The 26,833-nt window shown below is 36.4% G+C and overlaps 1 protein-coding gene across 4 annotated transcripts in view; it reads right to left on the reverse strand.

The window, feature by feature from the left end:
* The window catches only part of MXI1 (MAX interactor 1, dimerization protein), an 83,883-nt gene that overhangs the window by 8,644 nt on the left and 48,406 nt on the right, over positions 1 to 26,833 (reverse strand). The window lies entirely within an intron of this gene.

Raw genomic sequence — 26,833 nt, forward strand, 5'->3', positions numbered from 1 at the left:
TTTCAGTCTCTGCCATTTTTGTTGTACTCTGCAGGCATCAGTCACTTCAGATTATTATCCCCAATGGTAAACTCTGTCAGAGGTGATTTAATTTTAACCTGCCCCATAAACTGTCTCAACTATATTACTGTGGAAGTAGGAAAACATATTTGGGCAACTATTTGATTTTGAATGTGTAAAACCACAGGCTAGAGTAGAGGTTTTCAGTTTCAGAGTACCCCAAAATGCTCACAAATTTCCACTTCCTCCCTTCCACCTTTCACTCACACACACATACCCCTCTCCACAATTGTAGGCATACTACAGTATTTGTTATTATGTATTAGGTTGAATCATATAAAATTTCTGATATTCAACCATTTCTCACTTATAAAAATTGCAACTTCATATGATCCAACACAACAGAAACAGCAAAACTCTGTGGCCAGTGAGGACAGGATTAGGCAAAATTACATAGCCCTGAGGTCAATTCTAGCCACTGAAACAACAACCCCCAAATAGTCCCCTGCTTCCTAATATCTAAGTGTACCAGCTATCATTAGCTTTTCATTTTTGTTTCCCTCTCCCCTCTCTCTTACTACCTACCTCCAATTTTCTACACATGGAAAAGAGCCAGGTGAAGAATTCTTCACTAAAAGTCACTGTATTCTTCAATACACCCATCCTGTGGGCAAGTTAGGGAAAATTTCTCCTGGAAACGCTAGCAGAGAGCCTCATGTATTTACATTCCCTGTACCCTGCAAGGAACTATGATTACCATGGTGAGAGTTCTGGGTACATAATTTTACCCTAAAACAATACCAGTTCACATATCTGGTCCTGTGCTTCATAAGGTATAACATAATTCATCAGTTAATAGTATATCTGAAAAGAAAATCCACAAATGGGTTCTATTCCTTAAAGAGCTATAATTGAACATTCAACAACGGTCTCAACTGCCCCACAAAAACACACCCTCCATTTTCTCCTCAAGGAGGGTCAAAATGGTTTTACTAGCTCACCTACCAAACTGCTTTCTCTGTCTTAATACATAGGAAATAATGTCAAGAGAAATTCTCAAAGGCTAGCAATTTCAAAGAGGGATAGAAGAAGGCAACCAATTATGTCACTGATAAGCAAGGACGATTTAGGGTAGTAAGGTCAGAGATTTGGCTGATGAATTGTCAAGATTTTTCTAGTACCCACTAGCCCAGCTAGAGTTAAAAGTCCATTAGCATTTCCATTCCAAATCTCTTTACTGAGTTCAATAACTCAAACCCACTAATTGGCTCCAGGCTGAAACCTGACATACCTAATGTGGATAAAGAAAATTTTTAAAAAATTTCCCTAGGGCTTCCTAGGTGGCGCAGTGGTTGAGAGTCCGCCTGCCAGTGCAGGGGACGCGGGTTCGATCCCTGCTCCAGGGGGATCCCACATGCCGCGGAGCAACTGAATCCGTGCGCCGCAACTGTTGAGCCTGCGCTTTGGAGCCTGTGAGCCACAACTATTGAGCCCATGTGCTGCAACTACTGAAGCCCACGTGCCTGGAGCCCGTGCTCCTCAACGGGGGAGACCACGGCAGTGAGGAGCCCGTGCACCACGGGGAAGAGAGGCCCCCACTCATCGCAACTAAAAGGAAAGCCCGCGCACAGCAAAAAAAAAAAAAAGACCCAACACAGCCAATTAAAAAAAAAAAAAATTTCCCTAAAGGTTTATCAGTGGATTCTCCTTAAATGAGATTTAACAACTTTAAAGTCACTCTCCTCCCTTGCTGTGCTACCCCAAATCATAGAACCTTTAGCAGAATTTTCATTTTTAACTGGAAAATCTCTTAGGTGAGGACTCTCACATGATCACAGAGTGCTCTTGCTGAACAGACTAAAACTAAACAAAATGAAGTTCACAGTAAAAAGTGCCTTTAAACTCTTCATTAGGATTATTATAGCATATGCCTAACACCTGAACTCATATGATATGACTGGAGGATGGAGAGAAACTGGTGTCTCTCTTGCAATAATTAGCGGCTCCCAAGGGGGCTCTGAATTCAGTCATCTAAAAAAGTTAACAAAGCAACTAACTAGTAAAGTTAACAACTATTTTGCCACAGGGATAACTTGTCAATTTTGTTTAAATTATTTGACCCAGAAATTCAGTGCATATACAGGAACTTTTAGCTTAAGAAACTTCACAATGACTCCTTACCATATAGTTTCATATCACGAAAAAAATGGGTTGGTCAATTTTCTGTTTTGTAAGAGCTAAGTTAAAGTCATATTAAAATCTAAGCAGAATTTGCAGCAACATGGATGCAACTAGAGATTATCACACTAAATGAAGTAAGTCTGAAAGAGAAAGACAAATACCATATGATATCACTTATATGTGGAATTTAAAATATGGCACAAATGAACATATCTACAAAACAGAAACAGACTCACAGATATAGAGATCAGACTTGTGGTTGCCAAGGGGGAGGCGGGGAGGGAGAGGAATGGACTGTGAGTTTGGGGTTGGTGTATACAAATTATTACATTTAGAATGGATAAATAACAAGGTCCTACTGTATAGCACAGGGAATTATATCCAATTCCCTAGGATAAATCATAATGGAAAAGAATATTAAAAAAAAGAATGTATATATGTGTATAACTGAGTCACTTTGCTGTACAGCAGATTGGCACAACATTGTAAATCAACTATACTTCAATTTTAAAAAAAGATAAAAAAAATAAAAGTATGCTTTAACGTGGAAAAAAGTAAAATCTAGGCAGAAATAAACAATATTAAAATGTCTTTTTTTTTCTTTTTTAAAAATCATTCAGTTGTATATTTATTACATGATTTGTGTACTCAGCAATGTTCCAGACACTTAAGAGTAAGAGAAGTAAAAAAAGAAATGTAAACTTTAAGAGCTTATAATCTAGACTGTAGAATGAAACATATTGTCTTGTTTCATTTGGTTCACAGTGAAATGAGTCATATAGATACCAAGGGCAACAGAATCTGAATAAAACGAGAGATTATAATTGGAGAGGGTAGCCTTATAAAAGAGGTTGAAACTTGACTTTGAACTTGAGGGATACTGAATTTGTTTATGAAAAAAGCGAGGATTTTCAAGGTAATTAAAAGAGTAAAGGATTCAAAGTTCACATAGTGGGACCAAGTTTAAATTTAAAATTAAAAATACCTTAGTTTTTTTCATTCAAGAGAAAACAACTGAGTTGTAATTCTATAAGGAAATATCAACCAAGTTCAGCATCTGTGATCTACAATAGCACTGTCAAATCAGGAGCTGCCCAGGTCAAAGGAGTCAAGGTGTAAGTAATGCCTAAATGAACAGGTAAGGCAGACTGCCCCTCTAAAATATTTTTTTATTAGCCACTATTGAACATTTCTTCAGCTAAGTCAATTTTTTAACCATTTCTTTAAACTGAAATACAGTTAATTTACAAAGCTGTGTTAGTTTCAGGTGTACAGCAAAGTGATTTGGTTTTATATACATACATATATATATATTTCAGATTCTTTTCCATTATAGACTATTACAAGATCTAGACTATAATTTCCTGTGCTATACAGTAGGTCCTTGTTGTTTATTTTATATATAGTAGTGTGTATATGCTAGCCCCAAACTCCTACTTTATCTCCCCTACCCGGACCCTGCTATCCCCTGTGGTAACCGTAAGTTTGTTTTCTACATCTGTGAGCCTATTTCTGTTTTGCAAATGAGTTCATTTGTATCATTTAATTTAGATTCCACATATAAGTGATATTATATGATATTTGTCTTTCTCTGACTTCACTTAATATGACAATGTCTAGGTCTATCCATGTTGCTGTAAATGGTATTATTTCATTCCTTTCTATGGCTGAGTAATATTTCATTTTATATTTAAATACACCCCCCCAACCCCCCGCCCCACATCTTCTTTATTGATTCATCTGTTGATGGACATTTAGGTTGCTTCCAGGTCTTGGCTACTGTAAATAATGCTGCAATGAACACTGGGGTGCATATATTTTTTAAAAATTTTTACTGAGTTATAATTTACATACCATACAATTCACTTGCTTTACTTGTACAATTCAATGATTTTTTGGTATATTTACAGAGTTGTGTAACTATCACCACAGGCATAGAGGTTTTTTTGTTTGGTTTGGTTTGGTTTTGGCCACACGGCATGTGGGATCTTAGTTCTCCAATCAGGGATCGAACCTGTGCCCCCTGCATTGGAAGTGCAGAGTCTAAACCACTGGACTGCCAGGGAAGTCCGCATGTATCTTTTTGAACTAGAGTTTTCTCTGGATATATGCCCAAGAGTGGGATTGCTGGATTATATGGTAGTTCTGTTTTTAGTTTATTAAGGAACCTTTGCAGTTCCTTATATGGAACTTTACAGTTTTCCATAATGCCTGACCAATTTACATTCCCACCACCAGTGTAGGAGCGTTCCGCTATTGAACATTTCTTCAGTCAAGTAATTTTAAATGTGCTTCAAGATACAGTTTATACCAAGAAAACATACCCTAAGACATCATGTCTCACAAAGGTCAGTGATGCCATTTTCCATGTTTTGTAAACAGGGTCCTCCAAAGTAGATAATATGAAGGATGAGTGGTGAATGAGGTACTCTGCTCTTCTGTGGGGACGGGGGTATGTGTGGGAGCCAACTGTCATTTCCTCCAGTTTTTGTACTTCGTGAATCAGGCATTTGGAGAATAAAATAACAAAGGGTTAATGGAAGTTAAAGGATAGCAGCTGACCAAGGCGGAGCCACGCTTTTCAGCTGCCATTCAAATACTGCACACAGTTTTTCATATATGCTTATATGCCACTTTTAAGTAAATGCAATGGATTCTCTGTGACTGTAAATTGGAAAGTTAAATCCAAAAATCCATTCTCTTCCATGTGTAAGTTTTTTCTCTCCAGCAAATTACAAAATGAACTGTATGGCAAAATTCTTCTTCCCTTACAATGGTGCTCTCCACCCTTTCCCCCATAGTCTCCCTGCTGGTAACCAGATTGCAAGCTTAACTACCAATGACCTAGAAAGGCATATCTTTTGATGCCATCTGGTCCTTTCTTTTCTTGCCTTCATTCTCATGTGACTGGTGGCTCAAGAGTCTCCTGTACGGAGCTGCCAAATCATGAACTGTAAGACAATGGGGGAAGAAAAGAGGACGAGACAGAAAAGAAAAAAAGCTTGGTTTGATTTGAAAATCTTTATGTACTGAGAAAAAAATTGCAAGTATCATAAGATGATGTTTTTCAAGTCTTCAAGGAGTGGAAGAACTGACATAAAGAAGAAGGATTCATGAAAGGCAGGGTCCTGTACCTTTAGTCAAAGTAGGGTAAGAAGGTTGGGGAAAGTTAAGGCTGCTGTTCTGAGTATTCTGATGAACACTAGACTAACCACCAATAGGAAAAAACATGACATTATAAAGCTTACATAATTAGACTTGATGGAAAAAAATTTAGCATCCTAGTTAGTATTTACTTAACTTTCCACAACACATCAATAGCTCAATAAAAACTGCACAACTAAAATCTTTGCTAATTTAGCATGAGTGACTATAAAGCAAAGTTAGGATTAGACATTGCAGCAGGAGGTGGCTAGTGAGAAAACCAGAGTCTCCTTGCAGAGAGGGAGGGGGCAAGACAATGGAGAGACAGCAAAGTACTTTTATTTTCAAAGACATTTTGAGGACTGTTTTAAAATGAGATTAAAAGTGGGTTTTACCCAGGGGAAGAGGCAATTCCCAGTGACTAGCCCCATTAGAGAGAAGGTCCTATCAAAATTCCCCACACCTTCAAAAAGGGCAAGCCCCTGGTAGAAAACAGAACAATTAGAGTCTGTTTGGCTTTTATTTTGGTGGATTGGGATCATTTTCCCCTGAAGGAACCAGTGCTGCTTTTGATTTCAAACCTTGTAAACGCTACTGCCAAACTGAAATATCACAGAACATGAGCGGAAATGATTTTGCTATAAAATGGCCCCTGCTAGTAGCTGTGATATTTTAAACCATAGGTATATCAACCAGGAGAAGCACACAATATTGAGGGAGGAGAGAGGAAAGAATTCCCTTTCAGAAAAAAATCGCAAGTATCACACGATGATGTTTTCCAAGTTGTCTCTTGAAACTCTAATCCCTCTGCCCAACAACAATAAGAAATTTAACGCCTGCCCAGCCTCACAAACCACCGATTGGCTGACGCCCTTGGAGGCATGGTCCTTCACTGGAACTTGCTTGTCTTTCATTCCTCCACTACGGGATACCAAGACTTTGCCAAGGAACTAAATAAAAATGGAAAACAAGTGATAGGGACAGTACTTGTATTTTCTTCTCTGTTGAACGTTACGCAATGGGCTGTGAGTCCTCCCTTGAGCCACATTCTTCAAAGCTGCAGTGGCTTGTGGCCAGGTTTCCCAACTCCCTACACAACACTTTTGCACATGACAGCAGCTAGCTGCTTATCCTACACATTTTATATTCCAGCATTTCTCTAAAATGTAACATGTAGAGAATGTCTGAAAATCTCCAAAGTTACCAAAAAACAAAACAAACCTGCCTGCCTCCTTTTCTTATTAAAAAAATGGCATTAAAAATGGATCCAGATACCAAGCACAATCATGCTACTCATGAATTTTATTTACAAAAACAAATATGATCATATTCTGCTGTTCAGCTTATTTGTGAAATAAGCATTAAACAAGCTATTCCCATAAAATGGCACGTGATAATTACATGTTTCATTTACAACTTACATATTACCTACTTGATAAAAAATAAACAGACTATTAACTTCCAGTGAGTAACTTGGTAAGTGGCATTTTCCTAGCGTCAGAATTGACTGTGGTGTCATAGGGCTTAATGACAACAAACTTAAAACTTAGGAGAATAGCTAGGACCCTTTTCTCACTTTTCAGAAAAAAAGCTGCTTTCGTTAACATTCCTCTTAATTCAATACCAACTGAAAATAACCGGCTTGTAAAATAACCGGCTAGGAATATCAACAAGTGTTAAAATGAAGTTGTAAATTATATAAACTACATAATATTATAATAGTATAAATTATTCCACAGTCACATTATCCACTCAGCACTAAAGGGCTCATCTATATACAAGATAAGAAAAAACATCAGTAAGGCTGAGATATACATTACTCATTCTTCAAACCCTTTTTAAGGTCACTTTCTCCTAATAAAATCAGAGTAGTTCTTAGGGTAGGGAGCCAGAGACTATTTAAAGCCAGAAAGTTAAATATAGTATGCCTTCCAGAAGTCATAATTTTCCTCAAAGATTTGGAAAAAGAACACTATTTTATATAAAAACAAGCACAGATAATGCAAAGTATTTTTTTAAAATAAAAGAAGACTTCAAATAAATCTTACATTATTTCATACTGCAACCCAGGACCTCTAGGAATCTACGTTAAAACTATTAGAGCACGTTACTACAGATCACTATCAGAGCTCGGGACTTTAGAACATCAATTCTGAATTACTGTTGGGATTATGTCTTTCAAAGGTTTAGCGAGAGAAAGAGTGGAGAGGTGGCAAGTGAGCGGGGGAAGAGATGTGGGTACTCAATAAATTAATGATATCAAATCGTGACATATTCTTTTAAGAACTTTTATTGAGATATAATTGACATACAATAAACTGCATATAAAGCGTACAATTTGATGTATTTTTTCTAATTTATTAGTAATGTATACATGGCAATCCCAATCTCCCAATTCATGCCACCTCACTCCCCCTCCCCAGCTTTCCCCCTTGGTGTCCATATGTTTGTCCTCTGCCTCCGTGTCTCTAATTCTGCCTTGCAAACCGGTTGATCTGTACCATTTGTCTATATTCCACATATATGTGTTAATATACAAAATTTGTTTTTCTTTCTGACTTACTTCACTCTGTATGACAGTCTCTAGGTCCATCCATGTCTCTACAAATGTCCCAATTTCGTTCCTTTTTACGGCTGAGTAATATTCCATTGTATATATGTACTACATTTTCTTTATCCTTTCATCTGTTGATAGACATTTAGGTTGCTTCCATGACCTGGCTATTGTAAATAGTGCTGCAATGAACATTGGGGTGCATGTGTTTTTTGGAATTATGGTTTTCTCTGGATATATGCCCAGTAGTGGGATTGCTGGGTCATATGGTAATTCTATTTTCAGTTTTTCAAGGAACCTCCATACTGTTCTCCATAGTGGCTGTATCAATTTACATTCCCACCAACAGTGCAAAAGGGTGCCATTTTCTCCACACCCTCTCCAGCATTTATTGTTTGTAGATTTTCTGATGATGCCCATTCTAACCGGTGTGAGGTGATACCTCCTTGTAGTCTTGATTTGCATTTCTCTAATAATTAGTGATGTTGAGCAGCTTTTCATGTTCCTCTTGGCCATCTGTATGTCTCCTTTTGAGAAATGCCTATTTAGGGACATATTCTTTCTTAAACTACACAGAGTCCGTGTGGACTGAAATTTTATTTAGTCTTTACATCTCAGAGATATGCAGAGGATGAAGTGCCACTCAGTCAATAACAATGACCATCAGGAAACAACGAGCTACACCCTATTATGCCACTGAATTAGATGCTGTAAAAATTTTTTAAAGATGCCAGTAGTAATCGTTATCTGTGTGAAGATGCTATAGTTTGGCCTTCTGCCTACCAGCTTTCCAGCCCCACTTACCATTATCCATTTCCTTTTGCAAACCTCTTCCACAAACCACAGGTTTGTATTCATCGATTTCTCTACCTGGAATACCCTTTCCTCCACTATCCACTAGTAAGAATCTAATTCATTTGTCAGCCCACAGCCAAACTACTGTTTCTTCCATGAGGCCTTCCTTGCCATATCCTTTCCTCAGATAATTAATACTCAATTTTTACATTAATAACATTATATTTTAATTATCCTCTAGATAAGAATGAATCCATACTTTTTAGTCATTTCAGTTCTTCCAATAACCAAACAGAATGACTGGCCCACAGTGGGGAGAAGGGATGTAAATATTTCTAGTGGATATTTCTGGACCTCTCTAACTCACCAAAGTTGAGGTAATTAATACAGGGGCCTCCAAACAGTATAATCAGATGGCAGGCCAACATTCATGAGAGATTTGCTTATAGATACTTTGGTGTGCAGCTGAGGTCACCACAAAAGATGACTACATGTAGAGTAACTGACAACTCCAACCAACTCTTCTTTAGAGTCGACATCTCTTTTAATGGTTAAGCAGAGGGTTGGGAATTGCAGCCGTTACAACAGAATGACTTATTCAAGTATTTACAGTGATGGAGGACTAAGTCAACAATGTCAAATAAAATTCACAGATAATTTTTTCCTTTCCCATGTTAGGGAAGTTTTCAACTATAATCTCTTCCAGTATTTTCTCAGGTCCTTTCTTTCTCTCTTCTCCTTCTGGGACCTCTATAATGTGAATGTTGGTGCAATTAACATTGTCCCAGGGGTCTCTGAGGCTGTCTTCAGTTCTTTTCATTCCTTTTTCTTTATTCTTTTCTGCATCAGTGATTATCACCATTCTGTCTTCCAGGTCACTTATTCGCCCTTCTGCCTCAGTTAATCTGCTATTGGTTCCTTCTAGTGTATTTTTCATTTCACTTATTGTGCTGCATATCTCTGTTTGTTTGTTCTTTAATTCTTCTAGGTCTTTGGTAAACTTTTCTTGCAACTTTTCAATCTTTGCATCTAGTCTTTTTTCAAAGTCCTGGATCATCTTCACCATCATTATTCTGAATTCTTTTTCTGGAAGAGTGCCTATCTCCTCTTCATTTAGTTGTTTTTCTGGTGTTTTATCTTGTCCCTTCATCTGGTACAAAGTCTTTTGCCTTTTCATTTTCTGTGGCTGTGATTTTCAGTTCCACAAGATGAAATACTGCTGATACTGCTTGATACTGCTGTCTGCCCTCTTGTGGAGGAAGCTGTCTAGAAGGCTCATGGGTGCTTCCTGATGGGAGGGACTGATGGTGGGTTGGGTTGAGTGGGTGGAGCTCAGTAAAACTTTAATCTGATTTGGTGGGTGGAGTTCAGTGACACTTTAATCTGCTTGTCTGCCAAAGGATGGGGCTGTGTTCCCACCCTGGTGGTCCTTTGGCCTGAGGCAACCCAGCACTGGAGCTTACAGGCTCTTTGGTGGAGCTGATGGTGGACTCTGGAAGGGCTCACGCCAATGAGCACTTCTCAGAACCCCTGTTGCCAGTGCCCGTCTCCTCGGTGAGCCACAGCTGCCCCCCACCTCTGCAGGCAACCCTAAAACAAAACACCAACAGGTAGGTCTGGTTCAGTCTCCTATGGGGTCACTGCTCCTTCCCCCTGGGTCCTGGCGAGCAAACTTTTTTTGTGTGCCCTCCAAGAGTGGAGTCTCTGTTTCCCCCGTCCTGTGGAGGTCCTGCAATCAAATCCCACTGGCTTTCAAAGTCTGATTCTCTGGGGATTCCTCCTCCTGTTGCTGGACCCCCAGGTTAGGAAGCCTGATGTGGGGCTCAGAACCTTCAGGACTTCTGCGGTATAACTGTTCTCCAGCTTGTGAGTCACCCACCCAGCATTTATGGGATTTGATTTTAATGCGATTGCGCCCCTCCTACCGTCTCATTGCGGCTTCTCCTTTGTTTCTGGATGTGGGGTGGTTTTTTTTGGTGAGTTCCAGTGTCCTTCTGTTGATGGTTGTTCAGCAGTTAGTTGTAATTCCGGTGCTCTTGCAAGAGGGAGTGAGGGCACGTCCTCCTACTCCGCCATCTTGATTCTTCTCCCAAAATTCACAGATAATTTTTTAAAATCCAGTCTTTTGGTCACCAATATCAACTTTCTGACCTTACTGACAGGCCTCCTAGCAAGCAGAAAATCTGACTGATTTAAGTTTGGCCTTTGTTCCAGCTGTTGTTCAAGAAATGGGGATGATAACAAGTATGATGACAGGAAGGCAATTACGAAGAAGAAAACAGAAAAAAATAAAAAAGCTAAGAAAACCCAGGTATGAGAGGGAAAGTCTAAAAAGAAATACTCCACAATGCAAGGGAGAAAAAAATTAAAAGAACAGTTTTTATCTCATTTGATGAGATGAGAGACTCACGTCTGTATAGTTTTACAAGCTCCCAGGACTGCTGATCGCTTGAAGCCTACAGTACAGAACGCATAAGTTATTTCCTTTTTATTGTCCTGCATTCACCTCTAAGGGGGACTTGACTTTTGACGGCCTCATTTGAAAAAAATAATTAAACTCTGGTTCCAGAGGCATATGTTCTCTACTGAACTCCCACAAGGAACCCAATCTCCAAAGTGATTTAACAGAAATTGCTTACTTGATGTCCATTCTGTGCTCAACTTAGTTTCTATGCATATGTCTCATTCCCTCTCTTATCTGTTTACGAGGATTTGGTTTAAAAAACAAACAAACAAAAACAAAAAAAAAACCCTTGATCATTCATTCACCATATTTCTTCTTTGGTCATACAAGAACTTTCTGTATTTCAAGTTTCAAAGTCTGGGAAATAGGGCTACATCACTGGTGAAAACAGTGGCAATTTGTTCTAAATACAAAATAGCTTATTTTCCTTTGGGAATTTGCCAGGGTTTTGGGTGGAGGGAAAGGATACTCCTCTCTGGAGAGATCAGGCTCTGAACCTGGCCTACTGTCAAAACTTAGCTGTGAGTGGGAGAGATTTTTTTTTTAATTATTTATCTTTCACATCAATTTGGAAACTGATTAAAGATTTTTGCATTATTAACAGTTTTTCTGCTCTTCAGTCTTTTGTTGGTGTTCATCCCTATTCTGGCAGCCCCATTGGCTGATTTAACGGTACCAAGGGGCTGAGAAGTGTTGCTGTCCAAAAGAAAAAGCATTCTCTCACAGGCACTGGGAAGGCAATCTGCAATCACAACAGTAGCTACTTGTTAATTTTCTATTTGAAACACAGTGATGTCAATAGTATTGTACCCTGCCAGCCACCATGGGGTAAAGTACATTTTGAAACCAAAACAAACTTCCTACGTGCTGGCAAGTCAGATTTGAGACACAGTGATAGCGTTCTGTAAGACACTGCCCTAGTTTTACATACAAAATGCACACAACAAGCATGAGTCTATTATTCTATAATAGTTTAAGTCTAACTCTCACAGCTCCATTCCTACCCCCAGCCCAGTCCATTTTATCAAGTTATAGTCCAGGATGGAAGAGGGAAATGAATAAATATTGTTACTGATCTCTAACAAAATGGCGATCCTACTTAGCACAAACACACTCTAAGAATGCTTTGTAATGTAAATGTTTATTTAGAAGCATAAAATGAAAATAGCATAACACCTTTAAAAATAGCCCCACTATTAAGGTGTGATTAGTGTTAACAGCTCACTTTGAGGAGGTGTATTCACTTAGGAGGAGAGACACCTTTTCTTAAATGGAACAGAAACACTCTGGCCTAAGAGTTAATGCACCCCTGGAAGATGAATATTCACAATGTGTACTGAATGTAAGTAACCTGAAATAGAGAGCTAAATGGTTAAAACTGGTGACCATGCTTAGTGCTGGCAGACAGCAAATGGTTTGGCAACGCTGGACATCTGCAAATTTAGTCAATCCAGCCAGGGATTATTTTTAAAGCCCCATTTTAGCAAAATTTCCCCAAAATCAAAATGCAGGGTTTTTTGGTTCTGTTTTTGTTTGGGGGAGGTAAAATTTGGGACAGGAACAAGGGCAACAAAGAGCAACTGTTGGCCAGTGTGTAATCTAAAAAAAATTAATCCTGAGGTATTTGCAGGGCACTTGGAACCTCTTAAAAAATAAGATTCACAGAATTTTAAACATGCCACAGTCCTGACAAAAACAAGAGAATTAATGTTCTTATTTCAAAGTTACTTAACTCCTCTGATCTTTCTCTTTTATTATACTGTATCACATTTTTTTCTGACCACAAAGGGCCCCACTAAAGAGTAGTTTTTGAGAGTTACTTTTGGAGGCAGCCTCGCCTATCACCTGGCACCAATCCTGAGCATGCTCTCCTCTGATAAAGCAGAAATGTGCACTGACAGAAGAGCATTTTTAGGCAGGTTGAAAGTGAACGTGCCTTAAGAACTACTTTACTTGAAAAATCCTTCTGAAAAGGAAAGGTATTCAAAGGATTAACAACAATTACAATAGTCTCCTAAAAGGAGACTTTTGTCAGTAAAAGACTGGGTTCAAATTAAGACTGGGTTGCACTACTATACTTTGGGGCTTGTTTCTATTTATATTCGTCTAAATCTTAGTTTGACTCTCCTCTAGATAAGCACAGAAAAAAATTAAATGAGAGAAGAATCAGAGATATAATATTTATTTTGTATGATTCCAGCATCAAGGCAATACCATTACAGTTTTCTGTTCAAGAAGGACGGCTATGAAAGTGCCATTACACTTTGATTCCAAGAGAACAGTCTTGAAAAATCTATATTGTTCTTTGGATTTGAGAGAAGGAAAAGCCAGCTGAGGGAACATGTTCCATTTTGTTACCACTGCCAATCAAAATCCTGGCTGTTCATCAGGGAGGTTGTATAGCTCTCTCGCCTAAGTATATTCCAACAACAAGAACATAAAAACTGTTGCTTCAACCAAAGAAGGTGGTAGAGTTTGAAGGTTAAGTTTGCCCAACTTGGCTACAGTTCCTTTCAGATATTAGAAACATCACAGGGTGAAAGTCTCGAAGCATCTTCCAGGATCACCAACATCTCTAATATCAAGGAACAAAAGATATATGAAGGATCCTTTGAAATAAAGGAAAATAAGACCCCAAATTTATTCAGTATTCTTCTAGACACACCAATATTTCCTGAATACTGCAAGCCAACAAATACATGTTTCTTCCTTCACCTGACCCAATACACACAGTAGTAAACTCCAACTGCTTTCAAGGGAGTTCTAAGAGCCCAGTATCACCAAATTGCTCTTTAGGAAGAGCCTCCTCCATTTCAAAAACAGCAATCTTGCAAAGTCGTTCAGCTCCATCTAAACTGTGTTATGTTTACAAATGTTTTAACTGCAAAGACAGAATTTCCAATTGAAAAAGAACCTTATTTAGAAGGGACCGATTTTTTTTTTTTTTACAGCTATGCCAAATACAAGCTGTTCTGTAAAGGAATAATTGTGAATCTGGCTGGAGTAAAGTGAATCAACATAGAAAAACCTTACAGACATTACAACCCTAGAGAAAAATGCAATAATTGGTCGCACCAATGATTCAAATGCCAAAAAATAAGTTTTGTCAGTGACACCAACAGGCTCAGGGAAACCATATGGTTGTCCTCCATGACAGTACACATATATTACAGAGACATATCCCTAACATCTTCTTACTAAAGTCCAATAGCAATGTTTTTTCAAAGAACTGATCTAAATTGGTTTGATTTTATCTTCATTTTTTATTAGGGTAATAAGTCCCTATATAGTTATTTAGCACTCACTGTGTAAAGCAGGACTGTCCTTTTTTTTTAATTCAAAAATTTCTCCCTCAAGCTTTCCAAGCTTCAAAGGAGTATACTTCTTAATTCTAAACCGTTATGATTTTGGTGAAAAAAATCTTAGTTGTATTCTTTCTTAATTTCTAGATTTCGCCCTTGTTCTAATTTAGCTATTGCATTTCCAGATTAGAAAGATCATATTCTTCTCATTTAATTTTAGATTATTTTAAAGGTTTAGCATTGCTTTAATTACTATGGGATAAAAGTCTTGGAAAATAAAAGATTCTATAAAAAACAGGTTTTTTGGTAATGGCATAAAGTCCTATATCAACCTCCCATATCAGGCAAACTTAGAAGCGACAGGTTGTATGTGGAAATTTTTAGAAGTCAGTGATTTAAGGCTGATGTACTAGAGCAGGCATAAAGTTTACAAAGGCACGGGATTTCTCACAGATATATCTTATTTAGGGTTCTCTATTAAAGGACAAATTGAGAAGCACTCATATGAAATATAAGTTACAAGGGGAAATACATGATTGCAAAAGTTACTTGGCTCTTCAATGTAAAGGGCTTACTGGAATGAAATGAACATCTTCAACAGTACTCCAAAACAAAATGACATCTAAGAGATTCTGGAGAGCTAAGAAAATGGGCCTTTGATGTTATCCTTTTTTTACCTGAAGATACAAGCAGATGTATCTGCCCAGTTGAAGCTTTTAGCTGTTTGCACAAGACACTTGGGCATTCACCTACACTGCCACTACAAAAGAGGGAGAACCCTAGTAGACACCCCATCGTAGGGTAAACACGTCCATTAAAAATGACACTGTATTTTAGCTGTCATTGGAGACAAACCAGGAAAGCAACTATAGATTAAGAGAATAAGAAGACTTTATCATAGTCTCTAAATGAGAATGTAGTCCCAGGCCCTATCTATCTTATCCACGCTGAATAGCTGAAAGTCCACCTTCTCCCCAGAATAAGTGACAACTTATACTTTAATGACCGAAAGAACAAAAAAGCTTCAGATGCAGCATTTCTCCTGAAAACCCTTTCAAACATACTGACAATGTTTTAAAACCAATTCTGGCAAACTTCTACAGAGAGTCATGCAAGTTGCAGGAATAATCAGTCATTACTAAGTTGTTCATACAGGCTTCGGCCCATGATAAACCCCGTACTTTGAGTTTACCTCAACTCCCATCTGGGATACACACAACTTAGCAGTTAATTGTAATTTTGTCTTCTTTATAATTTTGTCTTCTACCTAGTTAGACTATAAATCCTCAAAAGCAGGGCCTGGGATTTCTCCTTCTTTCATCCTATCTCCAGTACCTAACACACAGTCAATGCCTAATAAATGCTTGTCAGTTGATTTGTAATTACCTTTAGGAGTCCTTTGTCAGTGCCAGGAATTAAGCCACTTCAAATGAACTTCCATTTCCACACAAAGATTTTTAAAATGATCTTGGGGTTAACAGTATGTAAGACTGTTAAGAGACATTAGCATAGACATCTGACCATTACCAATAACTTGTAAATCATTCTAGATTGATATTCAAAGGAAGTTCAAAACAAATTCTAAATTTTCAAGATCAAGGAAGCTTGAAACAAATTCCAAACCTAAATTTTCAACATATTTCTGAGTTAAAAGGAAAGTGCAAAGGGTGGGGGGGAGAGAGAGAGGTCAAATTGCACCTTAGTGAAAACAGTAAAACTGCTGCTAAAAGACAAAATTATTTATGCCTAACCACTATCTGCTGGACCTGTACTAGCATCCAACCAACCCTTCAAAGTACTCAAAGCTCCACCAAAAATGCTGAGAAATCTCCAATTAACCTTCACCTGCCAAGCAGAGGTAGGGCCATTTTGCAAATTGAAGCTGCCAAATCAAACACACGTTTGCTAGGTCTAAATCAAGAAATCCTAGAGAGAAGTAAAATACAGTCTTTTGTACCATTTCCTAAAAAGTTTCTCCATAGAGGACTACCATCTGAAAAAAATTATATTTAAATTAAAGCACTAACCAGAAAATACCCTGAAGGCTAATGTTTAAAAATCCATTTTTTGCTATTCCATTCAAATATTACTAAACTATGTTGACTACAATTTTAAAATAAAATGAACTTTATTGTAGCAAATTATAAGGCCAATTAAAAGTTTAGAAAATGACAGCAAATATTTATTAACTTTATCATAAGTAAATTAATCTACATATCTTTGTTAGTGTGAAAATAAAAAAATCTAGGCTCTCAAGAATAGGGGAAAACTAACCACTAGTATCTTTCCTTCCAAGCAGAGCAGATCAACGAGTGCTAAACATGATTATTTTTAAAATTTCTAATAAAATGCTCAACAGAGCAAGTTTTAATACACCATATCTGAAATTCACTGAAGTAGTTACAGATCACTTTCTATTTACTAAACTTTTTATCTCTACTTTAACTACTTTACAGCTTTCAAATGAGCCAAACTCACATCTACTTTTTAAACAAATCCACACAGGCGCGTGTGCACATGTACACACCCACCCACACACTTCTAAAGTCTGGCATGAAAGAAATGGCCCTAGATGAATACCTATGAGCACCAATTGACCATTTCAATAACAATCTATTTGGCTAGAAGCATTTATAGAAATTCTTAGCATTCTATGATGTTTTCCTAAAGCTATTAATTCTAAACTAAGAGAGACATTAGCCTTCCAAAAAAGAATGTCTTTAGAAGAAACCTAAATGTCCATCGACAGAAGAATGGATAAAGATGTGGTACATATATACAATGAAATATTACTCAGCCATTAAAAAAAGAATGAAATAATGCCATTTGCAGCAACATGAATGGACCTAGAGATTATCATATTAAGTCAGACAGAGGAAGACAAATATCATATGATATTACTCATATGTGGAATCTCATTTTTAAAAATGATACAAATGAACTTATTTACAAAACAGAAACAGACTCACAGATATCGAAAACAAACTTATAGTTACCAAAGGGTAAATGTGGGGGGAGGGGAGGGATAAATCAGGAGCTTGGAATGAACATACACACACTACAATATATGACAGATAACCAACAAGGACCTACTACATAGCACAGGGGACTCTACTTAATATTCTGTGATAACCTTTAAAAGAATCTAAAAAAGAATGAATATATTATATATATATATAACTGAATCATTCTGCTGTACACCTGAAACTAACACAACACTGTAAATCAACTAAACTCCAATAAAATTAAAATTAAGAGAGAAAAAAAAAGAATGTGTTCCCAAGGTGCCACCCAAGAACAATGTCCTAAATGATCACGGAAACTTTCATGTCATAATCTATTTAGATAAGTCTACAGGCTTTTCATGATGTCAAATTAAACAGCTATCAGAATAAATCAAGTTACCAAAAAATCAGAAGCAAAACAGGATTAATACTATTGCAGATAAAAATTATAGGGAAGAGTCTATATCTCAAAAAGCAAGCTAATATGTAATAAGATGTTAATATCTTAGAGCTATGTAGACAGAACAAGGTAACAACACATCAAGGGCAAGACACTTGTATAAATTCTAAACATTTTGAGGAAATGTTTTCATAACAAAAAGATCTGTCACAGCTTCTTGCTGTTTATAGCAAAACTTTATTTTAAGTCACAATTGAGTTTCTTGGTCTGCTGTTCTCAATTCAGATACAGAGAGACATGTACTTGCATCTGTAAAACCATCACACTCAAGAGGCATTTTCCCATGGTACAACTTCAGCAGAGGTTCCATTATGAAGCACAATCATCACATATTTCCTAAGTGGGTCATATTACCTAGAATATCCTATGAGGACAAATTGTTCTCTCTGAAGCAGGAGTGGAGAACAAAAGTATTTTCCTTGGAAAGGGAAGATATTTTCAGGATAGCAAATATCTCACTATGTGCCTTCCTAAAATATTTTCTATCTTGAAGTGGCAGGTTTCAAAAAAAAAAAAAAACAGCTATTTATTTGACTTGGCATTTAACTTTTTTTCTTAATCTAACAACGTGCATAGCCAGCTACAAAGATCAAACAAAAATGTAAATTACTAATTCACTGACCATGTGTTATGTGCAAGACACTGGTCAGATATAAAGACAAGCAAGTTACAGTCCCTCTCCACATGATTCAGAAAGGAAGAACATGACAGTATGAGGTAGTATGGGTTAAAGTTCATATAAGTGACACAAACAGGGAACAGACAGGAATTTAGAAGAGATATCATTTTGGACAAACAGAAAAGACTTTGTGAAAAACATATTTTAGCTACACCTTGAAGGCAGTGTGAAAAAATTCTGCTTTGGGAATCAGAAAATCTAGATTCTCATCCTGACGTTGTCATTAGCTCAGTGGAGCATAAAACTTGGAGGAACTTAGTTTTCCTTATCCATTAAATAAGAATACTAGACTAGATGATTTTCTAAGAATCCTTCTAGCTTTGTTATCTATGGAAATGTATAGATAGAACTGCATTTACTGCCTTTCAAAAAAATCTTTGAGTTCACAAGTAACACACTCTTACTACAGAAATTCTAACAAAATCAGCATAATAGTTTCTCCCTGACTCTCACTCCCTTCCCCAGAGGCCACAAGTGTTTCAGTTTGACATGTATCTTTCCAAAACTTTTCCAATGTATTTACACATTCGATTGTTATTTTTAACATAAGTGAGACCATACTGGAAATACCATTTTTCAATTTGCTTTTTTTTACTTAATATGTCTTTGAAATCTCTCCACATACACACATAGAAATCTATATCATTCTTTTCACCTGATACAGGTACAGATGTATTATCATTTATTCAGCCATTCCCCTTTTGATAGGAATTCATGTTACTTCTAATTTGGGTTATTCTAAACATTTTTGTTATTCTTATTTATACCTCTCTGTGCATTAGAAGTTCAAAAAGGGAGTGTGGGGGCGGGGGAGGGTGGGTGGGGTGGAATAAGGAGTTTGAGCCAAAATCATAAAGGTAGAAAATAAAAAGGAAGATGAAGAAGTTCAAACCAGGAGTTCTTACTTTCAGCAAAGGAGGAAATAGGAGTCACAATATACTGGAAGTGTCTTTAGACTAGGAATTGGGAGATATGGGTCCTAGCCCTTGCTTCACAAACTAGATCTGACAGTAAAAAGTGGAATTGGGTATTGCAAATCTCATAATATTTTTTTGGACTAGAAGGGATCTTAAAGATCATTTACTTATACCACCATATTTTAGAGAAACTAAAGTCTTATCTGTAAATTAGAATGTGATTTTGATGACCTCTAGCTTTGAGTTTTTACCCCACACTCTGCTGAAAACATTTTTTTAAAAGGGTTTGGATAGTCACTGTGATAAATGCTATAGAGACACAATAGGAAGTGAGAATAACCAATCCATAACATTACATTTAAAGACAAAATAAGTTTACAGTGGACCCAGTCAGCATAGCCCTGATTTCCAGCAAACCTTAACAACTCTGAAAAGATTAAAAAAACAAACAAAAAAAAAACCAGTGGAAACGTCCCAAAATTATGGATGGGTTTGGCAGACTGTTAAAGCCGTGAGGACATTATTGAAAAGCTACTCTGTCCAAATGGTAAGGAAAAAAGACCCCAATATACCGACCTACTTCCTCTTCAAATTGTTTACAGACAAATCTTTTAAATAAGCTAAGCTGTCCTTCCCCGGAGTTTTGTGTAACAGCAGTGTGCTTTTCCTCCTGGTATGGCACCCCTCATCTAATGGTCACTGGGGCCTATTAAAATGACTGATTACATATGGCAATACAATACAGTTAAAACCATAAAACCAGATTTCTGGAGCCTGAGCAAATGTAAACTTAAACTTGGCAGGGAATAAAAAAAAAAAAAAGTGACCAGCGTTTAGCACAATAATGTTTACAGATTAACTTGTTACATTTCCTTAATGAGTCAATGGTAAGTATTTTTCTAAAAGGGACAAGGTCCTAATATTCATTCGTATTTAAATCTCAGAATTCATATCTATATTTATGTGTGTATACAGCTTTATATGTGTTTATATCATGTATACACACAAAGACACACATGCTTCTTAGGGCAAGTTCTAGTTTTATAGAAATATTTACTACTTATCATTATAAAATAAGAACTTATTACAAAATAAGCTTTCATTGTAGCTATAGCACCATGTGTTATAATAATCTTTAGATATTTTACAAAGCTCAAGTTTGAATAAGATGAGGTTCTAAGCTCATTTTTCCAGATGCTCTTTAATTTTGTGTGTGGGGGGGCATTTACATACATACATACATATGCTCTGGAGACAGCAGAATAATATTTAAGTTTTTAATATGCCTGAAAGTATTGAACTTAAAAATTCACAGAACTATAAAACTTTTCACGTAGGAAGGGAATCAGAGATCATCTAGGTCCCCTCCTTTTTACAGCCAAGGAAAGCAAGACACGAAGAATTTATAGATAACTTATATAACATCCACAACCTACCAGTAGTAGAGATGAAAAGAAAAATTATTCTACCAGTAGTAGAGATGAAAAGGAAAACTATTATCTTCTAACTTCTGGTACAATTCTCACATCAATGCATCACATATCCCCAAATAAGTCATCTATGTTGGATTACAGGTATCCTTTTTTACAATTTAGCTCTTAAATCATGGTTAGTATTAAAATCTACCTTTCTCTATTGGCTTTCCCCAAAATAACAACAAAATACAGAAATCATTTATATTTATTAGTTCATAAAGTTTCAGCTTTTCTTGATTTAGAAGATATGACTATAAGCAATATGTCATGTGTTTGTCCCTGGGCTGAATAAATTATTTTCCAAGCAAATTTGTCTTCAAAAACTGGTTAGCGGGCTTCCCTGGCAGTCCAGTGATTAAGAACCCTTGCCTCTACTGCAAGAAGCATGAGTCTGATCTCTGGTCGGGGAACTAAGATCCCACAGGCCACGCGGTGTGGCCAAAAAAAAGGTTGGCAAGTAACCATATTAGAAAATTCTATTCTTATTGCTAAATTCTCCTTTAGACCTGTGGTTTTTCACTCCTAACATCCATGGGACTTGCAACTGGCATTATTCACGAGAATGCACAGAAGAAGATAAGCACGTACAAGATAACTACCCTCTTACCTGCAACAGCTAAAACATATCAAAGGGTCAGAATCGCTTCATTTTTAAAAGCAAATAAATGGAAGATACTAAAGAAGTATCTCATGTAATAAAAAGATGTCTTACTGATGTACCTCCTGGTATCCTTTAACGGCCAAAATTTGTACCAAAATAGAACTTTCTTTATATAAAGAAGATGATAGTTTAAAAAAAAGTATCTGAATTGCAGTTATTATTGTTAAACCAATATTTATCAGAGCATTTACACTACATTAATTACTGTATGCAACAAAAGGATTTAGCAAAATAGCATACTGCCTTAAAATCTAGTGAAATTCTGCTGCTGTATAATTATTATGAACATCAGTGTTACAGGTTTAGCCAGTTTTATGGATCAAACACATTCCTTAAAGCTGATATAAAATAAATGTTTGTATACTGCAGCATCTAAAAAATATATCAGGAAAATCTATTACTTTAACTATTCCTCCTTAAATTATAAATGCGTAGTTTGAGAGGAATTGTTTTCCTAAACAAGTTACAGTTGCACTGAGATACTCTGCAATTATTTGGATAAAAAGCTACTATACCTTCACTATAATATTCACCATGTCAATTATTTAAAGTCTGACATTTATTTATAGACATAATTTTAGAATCTAAGTTTCAAGCTATGATATTTCTTCGTTATTTTTAAAATCTAATGCTCTCAACCCTTCCCAGGTATCAGCTGTAGAACTGATTTAAACTTTAGGAATTGGATAACTGAAGTTCTGAGAACACTTAGTTTCTAGAATGCAACCCTTGTCTGAGTCAGCCTCTGTCACCTTGCAGCCTGGGTCAGGGAATAGAAAGCTTAGCCTTAATGAGCTATTTCGGACAAAAGTCAATATAGAGGCTGTGAATCTATCTAGACACTGCTGCAATGACTTCACTGCATAGGCTGCATGTTAGACGTGTAATTTTATCCTGGTTATGCTTCCTCTATCAACCATAAATTTTATCTCCAAAACTCACCCATTACTTCATCTCTATCTCATATAACATTCAATTCTAACAGGTGCCTATCTCTGCACTTTTGACAGCTATTTTTAGTTTGTCTAGTTTTCAGAATTCTTACCCCTATAAAGCTACTTTTTTTAAACTACAAAAGTTAAAATATTCACTGACTTGCACACAACAAGTGCATCAATCACATCTGACAAATGATGATGTTACTCTGCATGCTGTTTGATAATGTTAACTTCTATACATATCTGGTTCTACATTTTCACAGTCAAATTCTATTAAATACGTGTGCCCTACTTTCCAGTGCGTAGCTACTTTTTTAGTGTTCTGAAGTTACCCTTGATAACTCAGTACTGTAACTGGACTCCTACTGTCTGAAAAATTACAAAGAACAAAATTAACCTCTTCAGGGACCTATACATGAATTTAAAAAATAAGCGTGTCAGTTTTCCATCTTTAGGCTAAAAAGAGGAAACAGCCATCATTTTTATTTGCCTAATCAGAAAACTAGATCAGTAGCTACTTCCTGGTCTCCGGACAATGCCCTTTCTCCTTCCCCTCACAGCTATACTTTTAAAATTTTGTTGTTCAAAGCCTAACAGATACAATCAAGTTATATTTTAGTATACCTTAAGTGAAATTGATACAATTACTATATTCTTTCAATATATGGTCTTAATTTTGTTAGATTTCATTGTTAATTAGAGGCTCTTAGAAGTCTTTAAATACTCCCTTTTCATATGCTACAGAATTCAATCTTTCTTCATTACTAAGTGCTGAAACCACATTAGGTAGTAGCAGCATATAATATATTGAAAACTTATCTGTGGTTAATTACACATTTTAAGTAGTTGTAAAGTGTTGAGTCATGTGTGCAATGCCATCAGACAACGATGAAATCAGCACTTTTTAAGTGCCAAACTGTGAGGTCTGGGCTTTTTCAGACCTTTTCGCCAGCCCATGGTGACTGGTGTGATGAATGAATGACCACAAAGTTGGTGAGAAATTAGCCATTTTAGTGAGGGTGGAGTGGTATCTCAACAGTTTTGATTTGCATTTCCCTAATGATTATGATGTTGAGCATCTTTTCATGTGCTTATTAAGCATTTGTGTATCTGTCTAAATCCTTTGCCTATTTTTATATTGGGTTCTTTTTTTACTGTTTGGTTGTAAGAGTTCTTTATATATTCTGGATACAAGTCTCTTATCAGATATATGTTTTGCAAGTATTTTCTCCCATTCTGTAATTTGTCTTTACTTACTTGATGGTGTCTTTTGAAGCACAAATGTTTTAAATTTTGATAAAGTCCTATGTATCTATTTTTTCTTGTGTTGCTTGTGCTGCTGGTGTCTTATGTAAAAAACCATTGCCTAGGCCAAAGTCACAAAAATGTACTCTCAGGTTTTCTTCTAAGAATTTTATAATAGTTTTAGACCTTAAATTTGGGTCTGTGATCCATTTTGAGTTCATCGATGTATATGGTGTAAGATAGGGATCTAACTTCATTATTTTGCATATAGATATCCAGTTGTGTGAGCACCATTTGTTGAAAAGATATTGAATTGTCTTGGCACCCTTGTTGAAAATTAATTTATCATAAATGTGAGGGATTATTTCTGAAATCTATTCCATTGATCTGTAAGTCTGTAAGTGTAAGAATACTTAGGCCAGTACCACACTTCTTAGTTACACAGCTTTGCAGCAAGTTTTGAAAGTGGGAAGTATGAATCTTTCAACTTTGTTATTTTCAAGGCTGTTTTGGCCACTTTGGGTACTATGCATTTCCATATGAACTTTTAGGATTAGTTATAAACCCCTGCTAAGAAAGAAGCTAAGATTTTGACAGGGCTTGCACTGACTCTGCAGATCAATAGGGGGAGTACTACAAATATTAAGTCTTCCAGTCCATAAACAAAGGATCTCTCTTCAGCTATTTATGTTTTCTTTAATTTCCTTACACAGTGTTTTGTAGTCTTCAGTGTATAATCTTTCACCTCCCTTGTTAAATTTACTCCTAGGTATTTTATTCTTTTAGATGCTATTTTTTAAATTAATTTATTTTTATTCTTTATTTTATTGGGTGTGTTTGGTCTTCGCTGCTGTGCACCGGCTTTCTGTGGTTGCAGAGAGCGGGGGCTACTCTTTGTTGCAGTGTGTGGGCTTTTCATTGCCATGGCTTCTCTTGTTGCAGAGCACGGGCTCTAGGCACGCAGGCTTCAGCAGTTGCAGCACATGGGCTCAACAGTTGTGGCTCGCGGACTCTAGAGCACAGGCTCAGTAGTTGTGGTGCATGGGCTTAGTTGCTCCGCGGAATGTGGGATCTTCCCAGACCAGGGCTCGAACTCATGTCCCCTGCATTGGCAGGCGTATTCTTAACCACTGCACCACTAGGGAAGCCCTAGATGCTATTATTAATAGAATTGCTTTCTTAAATTCATTTTCAGATTGTTTACTGCTGACCTATAGGAACACAACTGGTTTTGTGTGTCAATCCTGAACCCTGCAACTTTGTTAAATTTTTTAATGAGCTCTAGTTTTTTATGTGTATTCCTTAGGATTTTCTATACATAAAACATGACTATGATATCTGCAAACAGAAATGGTTTTACTTCTTCCTGGTTTTACTTCTTCCTTTCCAATCTGAATGCCCTTTATTTCTCTCACCTAAATGCCTTGGCTAGAATCTCCAGTACAATGCTGAGTAGAAGCCATGAAAGCAGACATACTTGTCTGACTCGTGACCTTAGGGGAAACAACTTAGTCTTTCACCATTAAGTACAATGTTAGCTGTGGGTTTTTCATAAGTGCCCTTTATCAGGCTAAGGAAGTTATTATAAGGTATTTTCATAATGAAAATATTTATCTTAGTAATAAACCAAGGCTAAGAAAAACTTTCAACTGAACTTTGCAGAATTATCAGACCCAATCTAAAACTGCAGACTTTTGATCCAGCTGCAGTTATATATTTCAAACATACAATAAAGGTTTAGTTTCCTTAATTCCATAACTTGTTTTTAATGCAAGCGAATATCCCTTAGGTGCTATTAATTGAAGTAAGAGTTTTAATGAAAGTTCTGCCAAACCAATCTTGCAATTTGTTTTTTCTTCCTAACAAATGCATTTTTCTAGAATGTGTACACTGTACATAAAAGCGTACGTTCTTTTTAAACAAGTGTCATTCAAGCACCCAAAATACGCAGCTAAAACCATTTAAGACATGCGCTTCCTAACAAAGAATCCTAAATAGTCAGGTGATATACTAAGAAACAATTGCCTAACCCATGGTCAAAGATTTACTCTGATGTCTTGCTCTAAGATAAGGAAAACCAAAACAAACACTCTGTCAAAATGTCCATGTCAAATGAGGGCATGTACATAGTCTAAAAAACATACTGTATTCATTAGTATGTCCAAACCACGGGGATAAACATAACTAACATATCATAAATTCTAACATAAAAAGTTGAAATTATTTATGATATTCTAGTCTCCAAGTATATATAAATCTGTACCTCGAAAAATGTTTAACCATTCTCAACTCATGTAATAAGAAAAGACCTCACAAGTGGAGCACAAACTCCGTCAGGTAAACTGCTTCCCTTTACAAAATTACCTGTCTTTTTTTTAGTGTGCTATATGATATCTTAATGAACTAAAAGAATCAATTAGGCTCTTAAAAAAAGTTACTGATTCTCTTCTTATGAGCAGGATAAAGTTCTACATGGTAAAATCCTTTAGTATGTTGCCAGTTATGAAGTTTTTTTCATATAATTTATTTACATTTTGAGTTCACTGTTTTCCACTTATCTCCTATGAAATTGTCTTATTATAATAATGTCTTTTGAGCTCTCAAGAGTATTTTATATATTTGTCATTTTTCACTTGTCATTATAATTCAATAAATAACATATTATTGATTATAGCTATGCTCAACAGCACATATAATCATTTTTTCATTCAATGAACATTTACTGCATGACTGCTATGTGTTAAGGGTAAATAAGACAAAGTCTCTACCTTCCTGAAACTTATATTCTAGTAAAAGAAGTCAACTCAAACAAATAAATAATTCATACAGAGATAAATGTTAAGGTGACAGAACAGGCAATGGGATAGAGAGTGACTGGGGAGCAAATACTGTTCTCTAAGAAGATGACCTGAAAACTGAGAACTAAATAATGATGAAGGACTAGAACAGGGGCTTTCCAAGCAGAAGAAACAGCAGGTACAAAAGCCCGAAAATGGAAATAAACATGGTGTAT

This window comes from Hippopotamus amphibius, chromosome 5 (genome assembly GCF_030028045.1).
Source record: "Hippopotamus amphibius kiboko isolate mHipAmp2 chromosome 5, mHipAmp2.hap2, whole genome shotgun sequence".
In the NCBI taxonomy this organism is placed as follows: Eukaryota; Metazoa; Chordata; class Mammalia; order Artiodactyla; family Hippopotamidae; genus Hippopotamus; species Hippopotamus amphibius.